The sequence below is a fragment of the Phyllobates terribilis genome, unplaced genomic scaffold (genome assembly GCF_046119375.1).
Source record: "Phyllobates terribilis strain yellow unplaced genomic scaffold, ASM4611937v1 Scaffold_115__1_contigs__length_5345438, whole genome shotgun sequence".
In the NCBI taxonomy this organism is placed as follows: Eukaryota; Metazoa; Chordata; class Amphibia; order Anura; family Dendrobatidae; genus Phyllobates; species Phyllobates terribilis.
The window spans coordinates 1,183,851-1,197,320 of NW_027362875.1; positions in this window are offsets into that span (position 1 = coordinate 1,183,851).

The following is a 13,470-nucleotide window of genomic DNA, read 5'->3' on the forward strand; positions in this document are numbered from 1 at the left end:
GCTAAAAGAAGGGTACTGAAACCACTACTTGATGCCATCCGGGAAAATGGCCTGATGTACTCCTGGGGGTACCCATTCCAGCTGCAAGTCTGAAAAAATGGAACATTGTACAGTACAGACCAAAAGTTTGGACACACCTCATTTAAAGATTTTTCTGTATTTTCATGACTATGAAATTGTACATTCACACTGAAGGCATCAAAACTATGAATTAACACATGTGGAATTATATACTTAACAAAAAAGTGTGAAATAACTGAAAATATGTCTTATATTCTAGGTTCTTCAAAGTAGCCACCTTTTGCTTTGATGACTGCTTTGCACACTCTTGGCATTCTCTTGATGAGCTTCAAGAGGTAGTCACCGGAAATGGTTTTCACTTCACAGGTGTGCCCTGTCAGGTTTAATAAGTGGGATTTCTTGCCTTATAAATGGGGTTGGGACCGTCAGTTGTGTTGTGCAGAAGTCTGGTGGATACACAGCTGATAGTCCTACTGAATAGACTGTTAGAATTTGTATTATGGCAAGAAAAAAGCAGCTAAGTAAAGAAAAACGAGTGGCCATCATTACTTTAAAAAATGAAGGTCAGTCAGTCCGAAAAATTGGGAAAACTTTGAAAGTGTCCCTAAGTGCAGTTGCAAAAACCATCAAGCGGTACAAAGAAACTGGCTCACATGAGGACCGCCCCAGGAAAGGAAGACCAAGAGTCACCTCTGCTTCTGAGGATAAGTTTATCCGAGTCACCAGCCTCAGAAATCCTAGGTTAACCGCAGCTCAGATTAGAGACCAGGTCAATGCCACACAGAGTTCTAGCAGCAGACACATCTCTTCAACAACTATTAAGAGGAGACTTTGTGCAGCAGGCCTTCATTGTAAAATAGCTGCTAGGAAACCACTGCTAAGGACAGGCAACAAGCAGAAGAGACTTGTTTGGGCTAAAGAACACAAGGAATGGACATTAGACCAGTGGAAATCTGTGCTTTGGTCTGATGAGTCCAAATTTGAGATCTTTGGTTCCAACCACCGTGTCTTTTTGCGACGCAGAAAAGGTGAACGGATGGACTCTACATGCCTGGTTCCCATCGTGAAGCATGGAGGAGGAGGTGTGATGGTGTGGGGGTGCTTTGCTGGTGACACTGTTGGGGATTTATTCAAAATTGAAGGCATACTGAACCAGCATGGCTACCACAGCATCTTGCAGCGGCATGCTATTCCATCCGGTTTGCGTTTAGTTGGACCATCATTTATTTTTCAACAGGACAATGACCCCAAACACACCTCCAGGCTGTGTAAGGGCTATTTGACCAAGAAGTAGAGTGATGGGGTGCTACACCAGATGACCTGGCCTCCACAGTCACCAGACCTGAACCCAATTGAGATGGTTTGGGGTGAGCTGGACCGCAGAGTGAAGGCAAAAGGGCCAACAAGTGCTAAGCATCTCTGGGAACTCCTTCAAGATTGTTGGAAGACCATTTCCGGTGACTACTTCTTGAAGCTCATCAAGAGAATGCCAAGAGTGTGCAAAGCAGTCATCAATGCAAAAGGTGGTGTTAGGCGTCGAGCTGTTGCTGGATTCGAAATGGGTCCAGAGCCTTCTGTGGTCTCCTATTTCGGTCCAGCCAGGGCTGATGCTGTTCAGCATCGTCGTCAGCCCCAACGCCTAGCTGGTCCACGAGATGTACAGATTGTCTCTCGGGTATTTGTGCCTAGCAATGTAAAGCATAGGTTGCTGAGGGAGACAGGGCTGTTGGAGCCTAAGTCCAGGATTCTCCGCACTGAGCATGTCCGTGACCTGGTGGACCGTGATTGGTGGTTTGGCAACCACCTGATCTGGTGACCTGGAACCGCCTGATTCGTCATGGGTGACGCCACCAATAGTGCGAAGGTGGGCAGGGCTTAGTCTTTAAAAGACCCGCCCACAAACATGGCGGCGCGCTCTGATCATTGAGCAAGTGATGCTGTTGTGTGGACGACTGTGTTCCACGTAGGCAGGCTAGTTGAAATAGGCAGGTAGCTTCGCCTAGCAGTCTGGCTCTGCCAAAGGGGTCGCCTAACACCCTGAGCAGCCTGCAGGTGTCCTATCCATGGCTATCGCGTGTCAGCTACGTGGAGTTGTACCCTTCAGTCTGGTAGCACACCGGCTGGAGGCACGTGTACCCGTCGGTGTAGTCACACACACATCCTAGCGCCGCCAGTGTAGGCCCTGCGTAGTTAACAGGGCTACAGCTACTTCCCCGGTCGCGCATCTGCCGTGTAGTTAACGGAGATAGAGCGAACCGCTATACCCATTCCTGTGTGCAGTAACATGGAAGGGTTATCATTTAAGTTGGTTACTTTCCTTTCCACCCGGAAAGTTTTCGGCAGCAGTCCACCAGGCTGCATCGCGGACCCCGGGGTCGGTTGCGTTCCATTATAATAAAGTTGTCTGCAACAGGTGGCTACTTTGAAGAACCTAGAACAGTGCTGGCGAACCTATGGCACGCGTGCCAGAGGGGGCACGCAGAGGCCTCCCGGTGGGCACCCTCGCCATCGCTGCAGCACTAGCTCTACTGGATCGGGCCCGGCGGGTGAGAACTCTGACGCACATCTAGCTGAAGTGTATTGCAGCGCACGAACTTGCCAGGCCCGTGTGCTGCAATACACGGCCAATCAGAGACCAGCAGCTGCTGGCCAATCAGAGACTAGCAGCTGACGTCAGCGTACACGCGACTGGGCGCATGGCAGTGACGTCATGCGCCCCGTTGCTAGGACTCTGGAGTCAGCTGCCGGCTACAGGAGAGGATGCTGCGTGGGAGAAGAAGGAGGGTGAGTAGGAGTGTTTATTATGTTTTTTGTTTTTTTTTAATATGCGATGCACAGTGGCGCCAGCAGGCTGGGGGGGGGAATAGGGGAATATACACGTGGAGAGGGGGAGTGGGAGCATATATACATGGACTGGGGGGAGCATATATACATGGACGGAGGGAGCATATATACATGGACTGAGGGGGGGAGCATATATACATGGAGAGGGGGAGAAGGAGCATATATACATGGAGAGGGGGAGAAGGAGCATATATACATGGACAGGGGGATAAGGAGCATATATACATGGACAGGGGGATAAGGAGCATATATACATGGACAGGGGGATAAGGAGCATATATACATGGACTGGGGGGGAGGATATATACATGGACGGGGGAGGGCAGCATATATACAAGGATGGGGGGAGGGCAGCATATATACAAGGATGGGGGGAGGGCAGCATATATACGAGGATGGGGGCAGGGCAGCATATATACGAGGATGGGGGAGGGCAGCATATATACGAGGATGGAGGAGGGCAGCATATATACGAGAATGGGGGAGGGCAGCATATATACGAGGATGGGGGAGGGAAGCATATAAACAAGGACGGGGGAGGGCAGCATATATACAAGGATGGGGGAGGGAAGCATATAAACAAGGACGGGGGAGGGCAGCATATATACAAGGATGGGTTAGGGCAGCATATATTCAAGGATGGGGGAGGGAAGCATATAAACAAGGACGGGGTAGGGCAGCATATATACAAGGATGGGGGAGGGCAGTATATATACAAGGATGAGGGGAGGGCAGCATACATACAAGGATGGAGGGAGGGCAGCATATAAACAAGGATGGGGGAGGGCAGCATATATACGAGGATGGGGGCAGCATATATACAAGGATGGGGGAGGGCAGCATATGTACAAGGATGGAGGGAGGGCAGCATATATACGAGGATGGGGGCAGCATATATACGAGGATGGGGGCAGCATATATACAAGGATGGGGGGAGGGCAGCATATGTACAAGGATGGAGGGAGGGCAGCATATATACGAGGATGGGGGCAGCATATATACAAGGATGGGGGGAGGGCAGCATATGTACAAGGATGGGGGGAGGGCAGCATATGTACAAGGATGGGGGGAGGGCAGCATATGTACAAGGATGGGGGGAGGGCAGCATATGTACAAGGATGGAGGGAGGGCAGCATATGTACAAGGATGGAGGGAGGGCAGCATATATACAAGGATGGTGGGAGGACAGCATATATACAAGGATGGTGGGAGGACAGCATATATACAAGGATGGGGGGAGAGCAGCATATATACAAGGATGGGGGCATATATCAAGATGGGGGTGAGCACATTCTTTATTTCTGCAGTCTCATACCCCTGCTCCTTCCTGTGGCTGCTCTATGCTGCCCTCGCCTGCTCTTTGTATCAGTTGTTTGTATCAGTAAAACCTCAATATTTAGGTTAAATTGCCGTGTTGGCACTTGGCGATAAATAAGTGGGTTTTGGATTTCAGTTTGGGCACTCGGTCTCTAAAAGGTTCGCCATCACTGACCTAGAATATAAGACATATTTTCAGTTGTTCACACTTTTTTGTTAAGTATATAATTCCACATGTGTTAATTCATAGTTTTGATGCCTTCAGTGTGAATGTACAATTTTCAAAGTCATGAAAATACAGAAAAATCTTTAAATGAGAAGGTGTGTATAAACTTTTGGTCTGTACTGTATACTTTGAAAGATCCAAGCAACATGAGACAATTCTGTGATCTCCTGGACGTTCCCAGAATCCATATATCTGACTGGCCACCTGATCCACCATTGCCACAGAGAGTTCCAGCACGTCACAGAAGGTGGTCAATGGATCAGGAACTTGATGGCGATGCAGCCCGATGGGAAAGGAACCTGCCAATCATATGAGCTCCTGAAATGAATCTTGTCTTCCCTGATGAGAGACAGTTTGCAGATACTTATTTCTTTACGCATATAATAAGATCTATCTAAATAGAGTTTTAGGTGCCACTCTTCCACTACACAGAATGTCTCCGTTCATATCTTAGAACGGCATTTAAGTTGAGTTCACATGATACTACTGTAATATCAGGCTGTATTACTTTACTCGCTATATAATCCATGGTTCCACCTAATAGGAAGCCTAGAACTGAAAGTTTGACTTACGCCTGTAAAGACAACCCCCAGTTAGGGACTTGCATTGGGATCTACCTGTTTCGCAATTTCCTACTGTTTTGATATATTCATAATCTATACTTCTTAGACACTGAGAGGTAGACGTTACTATCTACCGTCTATACTTCCTCTTTTAATCTTTCTCTCTTCCATTCCTCCTTTTTTTCATATAATATGGCACAACTCAAAACTTGCTCATTGAATGTCAGAGGACTTAATGTTCCAGAGAAAGGAGCTCAAGTGTTTTATCGTAGGCATAAACAGCACGTACATTTTCTCTTTCTTCAGGAGTCACACTTTAGAGGCGATCATATACTGTACCTCAGATTATTAATAGATATTATTCATCTTGGCGTCCCAGAAAAATGCAGTTTTGAAGTCTAAGGTGCTGAGTATAGGCCGCCACAGATCACTGCCGCGTACTATTGTAGAAACACTGTCTGACACGGAGAGGAGGTATGTGTTTGTTAAGATCCTGATCTATTCCAAAATGTTGACTTTGCCAAACTTCTATCTCCCTAATTGTGACCAAATTAAAGGCAATCTGTCACCCCCTGGGAGATATCAGACCGCTACTATGGGCATACAGGTTATAGAAAAGTAAATCTATACTTACCTGTATGGCCCATGGTAGAGGTCTGATTGCAGAGAAAAGTAGTTTTTGGACTTTTTGGATTTCAACAGGCTTGGCATCCGGGGGACGCCAAGCAATGCCCGCCTATCTGATTATTATTTCCCTAAATCACCGCCTATCAGCCTAGTTACCATTTTCCCTCCCTCCCCTGGACGTCACAGGTCCCTGTGACGTGCGCTTTCCTTCCTCACCTCCTGGCGCATGCGCAAAGCGCGGCAATTATACACCGCGCTTTGTTTCCTCCCGGCCAGGTTTGTATGAGCACAGTGCCGCAGTGCTCTATTGCGCAGGCGCCGGGGAGTCACTGTGACTTCTGCTCCAGTGACTCTCGGTGCATAACAAGAAGGTTTTCTGCGGCACTGTGCTCATACAAACCCGGCCGGGAGGAAACGAAGCACGGTCTACAAGAGCCGCGCTTTGCTCATGCGCCGGGAAATGAGGAAGGAAAGCGCACATCACAGGGACCTGTGACGTGCGGGGGAGGGAGGGAGAATGGTAACTAGGCTGGTAGGCAGCGATTTAGGGGAATAATAATCAGATAGGCGGACATTGCTTAACGTCCCCCGAACGCCAAGCCTGTTGAAAACCAAAAAGATAAAACTACTTTTCTCTGCAATCAGACCTCTACTATGGGCCATACCGGTAAGTATACATTTACTTTTCTATAACCTGTATGCCCATAGTAGAGGTCTGATATCTCCAAGGGGTGACAGATTCCCTTTAAGACATGCCGTCAATACTTAAATAAACAAAAACATTTTGTGGAGGACCTTATCATCATTGGATGTGTCTTTAATTTTGTCTAGGATCCTTTTTTAGATGCATCCCCGGGCCGGAGTCGCCAATCTAAATCACCCAAAACCTTTGCTAAATGTGCTCTAGTCTTTCCAACTGGTCGATGTATGGAGGATACTACAGTCATATGAAAAAGTTTGGGCACCCCTATTAATCTTAAGCTTAATGTTTTATAAAAATTGGTGTTTTTGCAACAGCTATTTCAGTTTGATATATGTAATAACTGTTGGACACAGTAATGTTTCTGCCTTGAAATGAGGTTTATTGTGCTAACAGAAAATGTGCAATCTGCATTCAAACAAAATTTGACCTGTGCATAAGTATGGGCACCCTTATCATTTTCTCGTTTTAAATACTCCTGCCTACTTTTTACTGACTTACTAAAGCACTTTTTTTGGTTTTGTAACCTCATTGAGCTTTGAACTTTATAGCCAGGTGTATGCAATCATGAGAAAAGCTACTTAAAGTGGCCACTTGCAAGTTGTTCTCCTGTTTGAATCTCCTCTGAAGAGTGGCATCATGGGCTCCTCAAAACAACTGTCAAATGATCTGAAAACAAAGATTATTCAACATAGTTGTTCAGGGGAAGGATACAAAAAGCTGTCTCAGAGATTTAACCTGTCAGTTTCCACTGTGAGGAACATAGTAAGGAAATGGAAGAACATAGGGACAGTTCTTGTTAAGGCCAGAAGTGTCAGGACAAGAAAAACATCAGAAAGGCAGAGAAGAAGAATGGTGAGATCAGTCAAGGACAATCCTCAGACCACCTCCAGAGAGCTGCAGCATCAACTTGCTGCAGATGGTGTCACTGTGCATCGGTCAACTATACAACGCACTTTGCACAAGGAGAAGCTGTATGGGAGAGTGATGCGAAAGAAGCCGTTTCTGCAAGTACGCACAAACAGAGTCGGCTGAGGTATGCAAAAGCACATTTGAAGAAGCCTATTTCTTTTTGGAAGAAGGTCCTGTGGACTGATGAAACCAAGATTGAGTTGTTTGGTCATACAAAAAGGCGTTATGCATGGTGGCAAAAAAACACAGCATTCCAAGAAAAACACTTGCTACCCACAGTAAAATTTGGTGGAGGTTCCATCATGCTTTGGGGCTGTGTGGTCAATGCCGGCACTGGGAATCTTGTTAAAGTTGAGGGACGCATGGATTCCACTCAGTATCAGCAGATTCTTGGCAATAGTGTTCAAGAATCAGTGATAAAGTTGAAGTTACGCAGTGGATGGATCTTTCAGCAAGACAATGATCCAAAACACCGCTCCAAATCTACTCAGGCATTCATGCAGAGGAACAATTACAATGTTCTGGAATGGCCATCCCAGTCCCCAGACCTGAATATCATTGAACATCTGTGGGATCATTTGAAGAGGCTGTCCATGCTCGGTGACCATCAAACTTAACTGAACTGGAATTGTTTTGTAAAGAGGAATGGTCAAAAATACCTTCATCCAGGATCCAGGAACTCATTAAAAGCTACAGGAAGCGACTAGAGGCTGTTATTTTTGCAAAAGGAGGATCTACTAAATATTAATGTCACTTTTCTGGTGAGGTGCCCATACTTATGCACCTGTCAAATTTTGTTTGAATGCAGATTGCACATTTTCTGTTAGTACAATAAACCTCATTTCAAGGCAGAAACATTACTGTGTCCAACAGTTATTGCATATATCAAACTGAAATAGCTGTTGCAAAAACACCAATTTTTATAAAACATTAAGCTTAAGATTAATAGGGGTGCCCAAACTTTTTCATATGACTGTATATCCAGATGTAAAGGATTATTCGTATTATTCTCCTTTACACAATACATATAGCCGTACAGACTTTTCATTAATTTGCCATCACTTGCTTACATGGCAACCTACATCTCGGGTAGGAACTGCTATATGGTCAGATCATGCTCCTGTATATTGTAATCTGACTATACCGGACTCCACCAAAGCTTCAACTGTTAGGCTATGTTCCCATGTAGCAGATTTGATTCAGTGCGTTTTTGCCTCTCTCTGGCAGAAAAAAACGCATGCAGATTTACATTCTGCCAAAGAGAAGCGTTTTTTCAGCATTTTTTCATGCGTTTTCGCATGCTTTTTTTCAAGCACTTTTCCAAGCGATTTTGAGCATCACTTGGAAAAGTGTTTCATGGATGGGGTACTCGCAAATATTGTGTAATTTCAGGGCACCTACTTATCGAAGGAACCAAGTGGAAGCTTCCATTCTCGGTACTAGATATGGGGCCTCCTTGAGAAAATGACTTAAAATGTCCTACACTAAACTTAATATTAAAGGTGTGGGATAGGGATAAAAATCTTCTGGGAATTGGAAAGTACACAAACTATACTACTTTATGGCACAACTATAACTTACCAGAGCTAGAGAAACTAAACAATGTTAGTGAGTGGGAGGATAGGGGTATATGTGTCATGGGTCTGTCAAAAGTGGCAGACAGTTGCCCTGCAGTTGGTTGCAGAAGATCTCTTCATTTGGCATTACAGACAACTTCTTAGATGTCTCACTCTAGGACCCAGCGGCTGTTGCTAGAGGGAGGGGTCGGTGATATTCACATGACCCCTTGTGAAGGCCTGGAGCTGGTGCGGTCTGCTTGTTTCCTCCTGGAGCTGAGAGGACGTGTTGCAATCTCTCTGAAGTCGACTCAAACTAAGCTCATTCCCCCGTGTCTGTCTCCCCTTGCTATCTTTAGTGTTTAGCGGGAACTGACTAGCGCTTATTCCCCCCTTTCCTATGCAGGGCCAAGCGCTGGAGAAATACAGGGTTTAGGTTCCGATTGGTGAAGAACCAATATAGGGACGTTAGTGGAGACAGGGTGATATCAGGTCAGCCTAGGAGGTCTCCACTTCCCCCCTTTCCCTAGATTCTGGGCTCCCTTTCCCCCGTCCCTTTGTATTGCACTAAGTCTTTCCCACACCTTACGTGACATTATCATCGGCCATGCACATTTAGAGAAAAAAAAACCTGACACTTGGGTTTAATTGTGTGTTTTTTTGTCGGGTGTGTTTTTTTTTCCTTTCTCCCTTGGTATGGGTTCAGTTGCAGAGCTCGCAGAGTGGCTGCATAGTCTGTCTCTGGAGGTGAATGACCTGCGCTGTGAGGTTCAGCAACAGCATCAGCGGCTACAGGTCGCTAATGTGGGGGTCTCTGCAGGCAGGCCTATCCAGCCTGAACCCAAGGTTGCCCTCCCGGACAGGTTTTCAGGAGGTAGGGACAAGGTTTTTGTATTCAAAGAGGTGGGCAAACTGTATTTTAAACTTCGTTCTTAGTCCTCCGGACATGAGGAGCAACGGGTTGGAATTGTGATCTCTCTACTGCAGGGAGATCCACAATCGTGGACGTTTTCTTTACCACAGGATTCGGTTTGTCTCCAGTCTGTAGAGGTGGTTTTCAGGGCTCTGGCCCTCATCTATGATGACCGTAACTGAGTCGCCTTAACTGAGTCTAGGCTACGTTGCCTTCAGCAGTGAATTGGTCAGTGGAGACATACAGTTCTGAATTCCGTAGATGGGCAACGGATTCCAAATGGAATGACTCAGCCCTTAGAAGTCAATTTTGTGAGGGTCTTACTGAAAGGTTGAAAGATGCCTTTGCAGTAAATGAAACCCCTTAATCCTTGGAGGCTGCCATGTCGTTGGCCATACGTCTTGATAGACGCGTTCGGGATAGGCGGGTGAGACCACCTTCTACGGGGCCTTCTTGTCGGGATTATGTACCTTTGCCGGGGCAGCGGTCTGGCGGTGAACCAGTACTGTGGGAGGTGGAGGAACCCAAGCAGTTAGGGGGTGCCTCTGCATCATACATTTTCCCCGGAGATTCGCAAGAAAAAAGGTGTTTTTTTTGTGGGAAAAAGGGACATTTTATTGGGACCTGTCCTTCAATTCTTGCACAAAAGGAGACTTCATTAATTCTTGGTAGTCTATAGTTGGATAAAAAAGGGGTGCATTTGTTGCCAACCTGCAGTCCTCGGTTTGTCCTGACAGCAGAGGTGGTGCTAGAGTACAAAACCGAGAAAATTTCTGTGTTTTTTGACAGTGGAGCCCAGGGGCGTACATAGGAATCATGGGGCCCCATAGCAGAAGTTCTAATTGGGCGCCCATCCCCCCCAAAAAATGTAAAAATTTAAATAATTGTCGGGGTCACAGAAGAGCAGATCTCACAATCTTCCAGCCTTTACATAGTAATTTTCCTCCTGCTGAAGTCCTAGATCCCTTTTTCATTGCCCCCATGAAGTATGATACCAACAAAAGTGTCCCCCAAACACGGTATGATACCCACATGGTGAATTCCTCCACATGCGCAGTATAATGTCCCTACTGTACCCCACCTCAACTCCCAGGGTAAAGTATGGTGACCACAACACAGTATGATCTCCCAACTGCCCCACACTCCATAGAGTACAAGGCACTCCCCCGTGGTCCTCCACACAGTATAAGGCACTCCCCCGTGGTCCTCCACACAGTACAAGGCACTCCCCCGTGGTCCTCCACACAGTACAAGGCACTCCCCCGTGGTCCTCCACACAGTACAAGGCACTCCCCCGTGGTCCTCCACACAGTACAAGGCACTCCCCCGTGGTCCTCCACACAGTACAAGGCACTCCCCCGTGGTCCTCCACACAGTACAAGGCACTCCCTCGTGGTCCTCCACACAGTACAAGGCACTCCCCCGTGGTCCTCCACACAGTACAAGGCACTCCCCCGTGGTCCTCCACACAGTACAATGCACTCCCCCGTGGTCCTCCACACAGTACAAGGCACTCCCCCGTGGTCCTCCACACAGTACAAGGCACTCCCCCGTGGTCCTCCACACAGTACAATGCACTCCCCCGTGGTCCTCCACACAGTACAATGCACTCCCCCGTGGTCATCCACACAGTACAATGCACTCCCCCGTGGTCATCCACACAGTACAATGCACTCCCCCGTGGTCCTCCACACAGTACAATGCACTCCCCTGTGGTCCTCCACACAGTACAAGGCACTCCCCCGTGGTTCTCCACACAGTACAATGCACTCCCCCGTGGTCCTCCACACAGTATAAGACACTCCGCCATGGTCCCCCACACAGTAGAAGACACTCCGCCATGGTCCTCCACACAGCAGAAGACACTCGCCATGGTCCTCCACACAGTATAATGCATTCCCCCATGGTCCTGTACACAGTATAATGCAGCCCCCCATAGGGTAAAATGCAGCCCCAGTCCTCCAGTATTATCAGTACACACTGATTTAAAAATAAATACATACTTACCGCTCCTCGTTCCCCGCTGCTTCAGTCTTTGCAGTCATCACCTCAGCAGCTGCCAGCTCCACTGTCTGACACAGCGTGGCGCGTCATCATGCTGCTGCGTCAGACGCAGAGGAGAAATGATGGGAGAGGGAATGTCACATGATGCTCCCTCCTCCAGGTTTTCATGGGCCCCGGGCAAAAGAGTCTCAGTGGCCCCTTTAACACATCCAACCATTCATGATGCACAGATACAGCAGAGAAATTATAGATATAGATATAGTACAATGCCAAAAATGTCACTGACTTCTTACATGTCATGAGTGATATCTATTGTAAATTCTACAATAGCTCAGAAACCGGTGAATCCTCACAGCGCACAGTGCAGACCGGACAGTATAGTCCTCCATACAGTGTTATGGCACCACTAAGTCCTCCATACAATATTATGGGCACCACATAGTCCTCCATACAGTATTATGAGCCCCATATAATGCTCCATACAAAATACTGGATCCCATATAATGCACCTTAGAGAATACTGCCTGGTCCCCATGTAAGGCCCCATGTAATGCCATTCGCAGGCTGGACCCCATGTAATGCCTCATGCCTCCTGGGCCCCACACAGAGCTCCCACAAGCCCACAGCATCCCCCCCAGAGCACCCACAAGCCTGCAGCATCCCCCCCAGAGCACCCACAAGCCCGCAGCATCCCCCACAGAGCACCCACAAGCCCGCAGCATCCCCCACAGAGCTCCCACAAGCATCCCCCCCAGGGCCCCACAAGCCCGCAGCATCCACCCAGGGCCCCACAAGCCCACAGCATCCCCCCAGGCCCCCACAAGCCCACAGCATCCCCCCCAGGGCCCCACAAGCCCACAGCATCCCCCCCAGGGCCCCACAAGCTCGCAGCATCCCCCCCAGGGCCCCACAAGCCCGCAGCATCCCCCCAGGGCCCCACAAGCTCGCAGCATCTCCCCCAGGGCCCCACAAGCCCACAGCATCCCCCCCAGGGCCCCACAAGCTCGCAGCATCCCCCCCAGGGCCCCACAAGCCCGCAGCATCCCCCCAGGGCCCCACAAGCTCGCAGCATCTCCCCCAGGGCCCCACAAGCCTGCAGCATCCCCCCCAGGGCCCCACAAGCCCACAGCATCCCCCTCAGGGCCCCACAAGCCCGCAGCATCCCCCCCAGGGCCCCACAAGCCCGCAGCATCCCCCCCAGAGCCCTATTTACTCCCCTCCCCCACATTGTGTGCAGGACTCCCCCTCCCCCCTCCACATTGTGTGCAGCCAGGGGCCCCCACCTCCACCCACCCTCCACATTGTGTACAGCCAGGGGCCCCCACCTCCACCCACCCTCCACATTGTGTGCAGCCAGGGGCCCCCACCTCCACATTGTGTGCAGCCAGGGGCCCCCACCTCCACATTGTGTGCAGCCAGGGGCCCCCACCTCCACCCACCCTCCACATTGTGTGCAGCCAGGGGCCCCCCACCTCCACCCTCCCTCCACATTGTGTGTAGTCAGGGGCCCCCACCTCCACCCACCCTCCACATTGTGTGCAGCCAGGGGCCCCCCACCTCCACCCACCCTCCACATTGTGTGCAGCCAGGGGCCCCCCACCTCCACATTGTGTGCAGCCAGGGCCAGGGGCCTCCACCTCCACCCTCAGGAGTCAGCAAAGTGCAGCGCCAGCACAGTGAGGGGACACATTAAAAAAAAAAAATACACACTGCCGGCCCTCATGTGCTGAGTTCCTGCTTCCGGCCCGGGCCCTGCACATGGCTGCTCTCTGGCTGGAAAGCTACGT